This window comes from Vigna radiata, chromosome 6, assembly GCF_000741045.1.
Source record: "Vigna radiata var. radiata cultivar VC1973A chromosome 6, Vradiata_ver6, whole genome shotgun sequence".
NCBI classification, from domain to species: Eukaryota; Viridiplantae; Streptophyta; class Magnoliopsida; order Fabales; family Fabaceae; genus Vigna; species Vigna radiata.
In genome coordinates, this window is record NC_028356.1 from 10,129,368 (window position 1) to 10,137,407 (window position 8,040).

Sequence of the window (8,040 nt, forward strand, 5' to 3'; positions counted from 1 at the left end):
TGAAGCAGATGGAGAGTTGCATTGCTAAACAAGCAAGATTGATAGAGGTGGAAGAGAGAAATCAGGCTATGATAAGGCAGATGGAGAGCCATATTCAAAATCAAGAACAGACCGTGGAACACTAGAGGGGGAATTTCTCCCAATTAGCCGCCCTTGCCAATGGAGCTATCAAAGATATCCCCAAGATGATATCTAAGGCTGAAATAATGACACATTTTTGTAACCCACCTGAAGAAGTCACTCTTTTTATTAGTTATTGTAAACAGTTAGTGGGTGAGATGAAGACTTTCATCGCCCGAGCTAGGAACTGATATTTTAATAACTTGTACTTTTTTTTTTTAATTCAAGTTTGGTTTGTTTTCAATGGAATCAGGCTGTGTTAATTTCTCTTACCACGATATCAAGGAACTGTGATTTCCACCTTTTCTTCCTAGCATGCATCATTTCTGCATTTTCACATAATTCGTTTTTCATCTAATCCAAATTAATTAATAAAAAAAATAAAACAGTTCAAAGTCAAATAAATAAAAAACAACGGCGAGGCTTCCACGACATCCTTATAGGACTCGAGCAAACACCAAAGCTATGGAGGATTGGGAAGAGGAGTGTGAAACTGTGAAAGCCGATATTAGCCAACTAAACGATCAAGTCGGTCAAATTTTAGAAGCTTTGAAAGCCATGAAAACTGCAGGAGATACTTCGTCTGCAAAGACCGAGGATAATACTCACCCTCCAATACATAACGCTGTGGGCACACAATTCACGTTTCCAATGTATGGCTTACCACCAGGTTACACACCGCCCATTGGAGATTAGTCAGAGGAGCCTCCTGTGACACTTCCCATAACTAATAGCATAATTCCCACAAGTACCCAAGTGCCTAGCCATGCAACCGAGGCAAAGACCATTGAAGCATCCAAGCCTCTCCACACCGTCATCGCACAAGAAACTCCCTTGCATGCAAAGGTAGAAGGAACAAAAGATAAACTCGACATTTTAGAAGACAGACTGAGGGCCATAGAAGGGTTTGAAAGCTACGGGTTTGGTGACGTGGCAAGGTTGAGTCTGGCCCTAGGAGTGACAATTCCACACAAGTTCAAGGTGCCGGAATTCGAGAAGTACAAGGGTAACACATGCCCGAAGAATCATTTGACCATGTATTGTCGAAAAATGGCTGCTTATGCTCATGACGACAAATTACTTATTCATCTCTTTCAAGATAGCTTGGCTGATGCAGCATTGAGTTGGTACACGCATTTGAATTCCTCTCATATCCATTCTTGGGCAAATCTGGCGGACGCCTTTATAAGGCAATACAAATACAACATACATGTCGCGCCAGACCGATTACAATTGCACCACATGACAAAGAAAGAGGAAGAGTCTTTCAAGGAATATGCGCAACGATGGAGAGAGTTGGCAACGCAGGTTGAGCCAGCTCTATATGACAAGGAGATGGTTGCAATGTTTGTGAGCACACTACAACCACCATTTTATGAGCATATGATTGGAAACGTGTCTTCCAATTTTGCTAATATCATCATCATAGGCGAGAGGATTGAGATCGGACTGAAAAGTGGAAAAATTACGTCTCAAGCAATCACTCCGAAGAAATCTATTTTTAATGCAGGGAAAAAGAAAGAAGGGGGAGTGCATGCGACATCATCAGTATCTCTGTGGAGAGGTCATGCTCCCACTCATGGTTATCCGCCAAGCTCGAGTTACCCTCCCTATGTGAACAACACCACACCTGGTCCCCAAATGAAATATCGTCAGCCAGGATATCATCAGCCCCCATAGGTCTCAAATAATGCTTGGAGAGCCGGAGCCGGTTTGGGTCCTGATCAGAACATGGGTCAAAACGCTCACCCTAGGAGGGACCTAGTGAGAAATTTCATGCCCATTCCCATGACATATACAGATTTGTTACCCCATCTCTTAAAAAAAGGACTGGCTAGTATTCGGCCCATGAGACCTATACAACCACCTTACCCTCCCAATTATGATCCAAATGTAAAATGTGATTTTCACGGGGAGGCATTGGTCATTCGACAGAGAGGTGCATAGCTCTTAAATCCACAGTACAATCGCTAATTGATGCAGGATGGTTGAAATTCCAGGAGGACAAACCTAGTGCTGAAGTTAATCCCCTCACCGAACATGGACATACATCAACAAATGCTATCGAGGTGAGAGGACACAAGCTAGTAAAGAATGTAAGTGAAATTCGAAGTTCTAAAAAGTTCATTTTTGAAAAGATGGTAAAGCTAGGATTGCTAAGGGGTAGAAGCAACCTCGGGGAGGCATGTGGAATCCACCCAGGAACTGAACATGTCATTAATGAATGTACTGTGTTTATGAGCATTCTCCAAGATCTGATTGACAGAAGTTTCTTACAAATATACTATGAGGATAAAGAAGGAGAGGTATTTGCACAAACGAGTGGTGAACCCAATATGACTTTACTAGAGCCATTAGTTATTCGCTTCACCAAGACCACTCCTATGCCCGTAGCAACAGGAAAGACCTCTGTTGTTATCCAGACACCTTCCCCTTTCCCCTATAAAAATAACAAGACTGTCCCATGGAGATATGGCACGCGTGTGCTTGAAGAAGAACGCAACGAGCCGATCATTGAAAATATATCAGGCAGTGGCAATATAACGAAAAGTGGACGAATCTGTTCACCGTCGCTTTTGGCAAAGAAAGATAAGGAACTTTTAGAAGGAAAGATCTTGTCGTCAGATAAGAGCTATGGTGAATAAGTTTCCGATGAAGAAGCTTGTGAATTCTTGAGGTTTATACAACAAAGCGAGTATAAAGTGGTAGATCAACTGAAACACATGCCAGCTAGGATCTCCCTCTTGGAATTACTCATGCATTCAACCTCGCACAGAAAACTATTATTGAAAATACTCGGCAGGGCACATGTGGAGCAAAATATTTCCTTGGACCAGTTCGAAGGGATTGTTAGCAACATCACTACTAATGATTATCTCACCTTTACTGACGAAGAGATACCCGCTGAAAGGAGAGGGCACAAAAGGCCCTTCATATCTCTGTAAAATGCTTGGATCATGCCATAGCACGAGTTCTGATAGATAATGGTTCCTCTTTGAATGTAATGCCTAAAGTGACGCTGGAAAAATTACCATACGACATGACCCACATGAAGCCAAGTACTATGATTGTAAGAGCTTTTGATGGAAGCCGGAGAGATGTAATGGGAGAGATAGATTTGCCAGTACAGGTCGGGCCTTGTGTTTTTCAAATAACGTTCCAGGTTATGGACATTCATCCAGCCTACAGTTGTTTGTTAGGTCGCCCTTGGATCCATTCAGCCAGAGTGGTGCCCTCTACATTACACCAGAAACTAAAGTATGTCATGGGTAACCAATTAATCATAGTTTCAGGAGAAGAAGACTTCCTTGTTAGTGGGCCCTTGTCTACTCGTTATGTTGAGACCGCGGAAGAAGCTCTCAAGACCGCATTTCAATGGTTGGAGATTGTGGGAAATGCTTATGTGGAATCAATACCAGTAAAGCCGTACTTGTCTTGTGCCTCTCTTATGATGGCTAAGATCATGCTAAAGGAAGGTTTTAAGTACGGAAAAGGTCTTGGAAAATATGAGCAAGGATGAACCCTCCTACTATAGCTGGTCCAGAATAAGAATAGATACGGCCTAGGGTACAAGCCCACCAAGGACGACAAAAAGAGAGTAAGAGAGGAAAAGAAAGAACGAAGTTTGGCTCGCATGGAAGGAAGGGATCCGGTGGTAGGAAAAATCCGCATTTGCAATATAAGTGAGAGTTTTCGTAGCACCGGATGGATTAACACCAGCCTAATAGCAACAATTGGGAATGAAGATGAAGGATCAGATTTTGTGCGGCCCTGCTCCCTAGATGCACAACTCAAGAATTGGAAGATATTGAACTTACCTGTGATGCTTAATGAAATGTAATAGTTTTTAATTAGCCTCATTGCTTTGCCCGGAGCATTGAGGCTCGTACGTTACGGGTTGACACTTTCTTTTACATTCAGATTAACATTTAAACTTTGTTTGCTTCGTTTTTTTTATCTCGTGTTATCGTTTGCCTTAAAAGAAGCGTTTTTAACTTAAATGATGCAGATGTGACCATGAATGTTTTGAAAATTAATTTTGAGCGCCCTATCAATAACATGGAAGATGATTATGAAATTGACCTGGAACCCTTTCCAGAATTATTGAAATTAGTTGAGCAAGATTCCAAGGAAATAAGGCCCCACCAAGAGGAAGTTGAGATCTTTAATGTAGGAGAGGAGAGCGAGAGAAAAGAGGTAAAAGTCGGCACTAGTATGAAAAAGGAAGTGAAAGAGGAGTTATGTGCTTTGCTAAAAGAATTTAGGGATGTGTTCGCTTGGTCATACGATGATATGCCTGGTTTGGATACGGACATTGTTCATCATAAGTTACCTCTCAAGCCAGAGTGCCTTCCAGTTAAACAGAAATTAAGAAGAATGAAACCAGAAATATCTTTAAAGATCAAGGATGAGATACGAAAGCAGTTCGACGCGGGATTCCTAGTTGTGGCAAAGTACCCTCAATGGGTGACAAATGTTGTGCCGGTACAAAAAAAGGATGGTAAAGTACGAATGTGTGTTGACTACCGTGATCTGAACCGCGCAAGTCCAAAAGACAATTTTCCTTTACCACATATTGACACATTAGTAGACAATACGGCTAGATTCTCATTATTTTCATTTATGGATGGCTTTTTGGGATATAACCAGATTAAAATGGCTCCAAAAGATATGGAAAAAAGCACCTTCATTACTTTATGGGGAACTTTCTGTTACAAGGTGATGCCCTTCAGACTCAAGAATGCTGGGGCAACTTATCAAAGGGCAATGGTGGCACTTTTCCACGATATGATGCACAAAGAAATAGAAGTTTATGTGGATGACATGATTGCCAAATCTGAATTGGAAGAGGAGCATATTCTCAATCTTAGAAAATTATTTGAAAGATTGAGAAAATATAAACTCAGACTTAACCCANCTAAGTGCACATTTGGTGTAAAATCCGGAAAGTTGTTGGGCTTTGTGGTCAGTCAAAAAGGAATAGAAGTAGATCCCGACAAGGTACGAGCGATAATAAACATGCCCTCCCCCAGCACGGAAAAAGAGGTGCGAGGCTTTTTGGGTCGGCTAAACTACATCGCTAGGTTCATATCTCAATTGACAGCCACCTGTGAACCCATGTTCAAATTATTGCATAAAAATCAGCCAGTAGTTTGGAATGAGGATTGTCAGGCCGCTTTCGACAAGGTCAAACAGTACCTACAAAACCCTCCTGTATTAAGACCACCCGAGCAAGGAAGGCCACTCATTCTTTACTTAACTATATTAAATGAATCAATGGGCTGCATGCTGGGCCAACACGACACCGTCGGAAAGAGAGAACATGCTATATACTACTTAAGCAAGAGATTCACAGATTGTGAACAACGATATTCGCCGCTAGAGCTAACTTGTTGCGCATTGGCATGGTCTGCTCATCGCCTAAGACAATACATGCTAAATCATTCCACCCGGTTGATATCCAAGATGGATCCTATTAAATATATTTTCGAAAAGCCTGCTCTCACAAGAAGAATTGCCCGGTGGCAAATGCTTTTGTCAGAATATGACATCACATACGTCACTCAAAAATCTGTACAAGGTAGTGCTCTAGCTAACTGTTTGGCCCAACAACCCGTTAAGGATTATCAACCAATGCAACCCAATTTTCCTGATGAGGATATCATGGCCCTATTCGAAAAAGTTGAGGTAGGCCCAAGCAAAAATCATGGACATTACTATTTGATGGGGCTTCCAACGTAATGGGGCATGGAATAGGGGCAGTACTTATATCTCCAGAGAACCAATACACACCTATGACAGCTAGGTTGTGTTTCGACTGCACCAACAATATTGTCGAATATGAGGCTTGTGTTATGGGCATTAGAGCAACGATTGAATATGAGGTGAAGATTCTGAACGTATATGGGGACTCAACCTTAGTCATTAACCAATTGAAGAGAGAGTGGGAAACCAGGGATGCAAAACTAATCCCCTATCAAGTTTACATCGTTAGGTTGATTGAGAATTTCGATTCCATTACGTTTCATCATATACCGCGAGATGACAATCAATTGGCAGATGCTTCGGCTACCTTATCTTCGATGTTTGAAATTAACCGCGATGAGGAAATACCAATAATCAAAATGAAGAGTCACGAAGAGCCAACATACTGTCATTCCATAGATGAAGAGTTAGATGGGAAACCTTGGTATTACGATATTATGAACTATCTAAAGACTCAAGGATACCCAGAAAATGCATCTGAGAATGATAAGAGAACACTAAGGAGATTGGCAGCCAAATTTATCTTAAGTGAGGATGTTTTGTACAAAAGAAATCATGAAATGGTACTCCTGAGGTGTGTGGAAGCAAAAGAGGCTGAGGCCATTGTGAAAGAAGTTCATGAAGGTACATTCGACACACACATGAATGGACACTCAATGGAAAGGAAGATTATGAGAGCAGGTTACTTTTGGTTAACCATGGAACGAGATTGTTGCATGCATGTAAGAAAGTGCGAAAAATGCCAAAAGTATGCAGATAATATCAATGCGCCACCCGTAAACCTTAACGTATTGTCAGCACCATGGCCATTTTCAATGTGGGGAATAGATGTCATCGGGCCTATAGAACCCAGAGCAACAAACGGGCATCGCTTTATACTAGTCGCAATTGACTATTTCACCAAGTGGGTAGAAGTCGCCTCTTACGCCAGTGTCACCAGAAAGGTAGTGACCAAATTCATAAAAAAAGAGTTGATTTGTCGATACGGGCTTCCTAACAAGATTATTACCGACAATGCCACAAACTTGAACAACCGAATGATGAAAGAGTTATGCGAAGAGTTTAAAATTCAACATCATAACTCTTCACCTTATCGTCCAAAGATGAATGGGGCAGTCGAGGCCGCTAATAAAAATATCAAAAAGATTGTACAAAAGATGGTAGTCACATATGAGGATTGGCATGAAATGCTTCCCTTTGCTTTACACGGTTACCGCACATCAGTACGCACATCAATTGGGGCAACACCTTTTTCCTTGGTATACGGGATGGAAGCAGTACTACCCTTCGAGGTAGAAATCCCATCCCTACGAGTATTAATGGAAACCCAGTCAGAAGAGGCAGATTGGGTTCAAACTCGGTTTGATCAACTCAATCTCATTGAGGAAAAAAGATTGACCGCGACATGCCATGGACAATTATACCAGCAAAGAATGAAGAGGGCGTTTGACAAGAAGGTTCGTCCTAGAGAATTCCAAAAGGGCGAACTAGTCCTAAAAAAGATTTTGCCAATACAAAAGGATCACAGGAGCAAATGGACTCCAAATTATGAAGGCCCATATGTAGTAAAAAAAGCATTTGATGGTGGGGCACTTATTCTCACAAGAATGGATGGAGAGGAGTTACCATTGCCAGTTAATTCTGACACAGCCAAAAAATTCTGCGTAATGATTCCATGATAGGGATCACTCTTAAAGTGGAATTGACATTGTTGTATTATGCTTTATTCAATAAAACTTTTTCCTTTTCCTCACAATGCCACTCTTAATTTTCGATACGCCTCCCGAGCATCACAAGTAGGTTCACAAGGTGCGAGTTTGTTCTTAAAGGATGTCGTGGAATTAAAAAAAAAGTATATCAATCTCACACGATTTTTATTCGCTCATACATTCATGCATAATACATCATCATGCATTATCATAGCGGCTCAAAGAAAAGAAAAGCATAGCACACCATGCATCACCACCATCCACAAGGGATCCATGGTTTCATTGGAAGGCAGTTCAAATGATACATCAGTGAAAGAATCCAACAACTAAAAGCTCAGTTATCATCCTGGCACCAAAGCCCAGTTATCATCCTGGCACCAAAGAATAAACAAAGCCCAGTTATCATCCTGGCACCAAAGCCCAGTTATCANAAAGCCCAGTTATC

The 8,040-nt window shown here is 41.4% G+C and overlaps 1 pseudogene; it reads left to right on the forward strand.

The window, feature by feature from the left end:
* Positions 1-585: 585 nt before the first annotated feature.
* On the forward strand, positions 586-7,565 carry LOC106763413 (annotated as a pseudogene).
* The last annotated feature ends 475 nt before the right edge of the window (positions 7,566-8,040 follow it).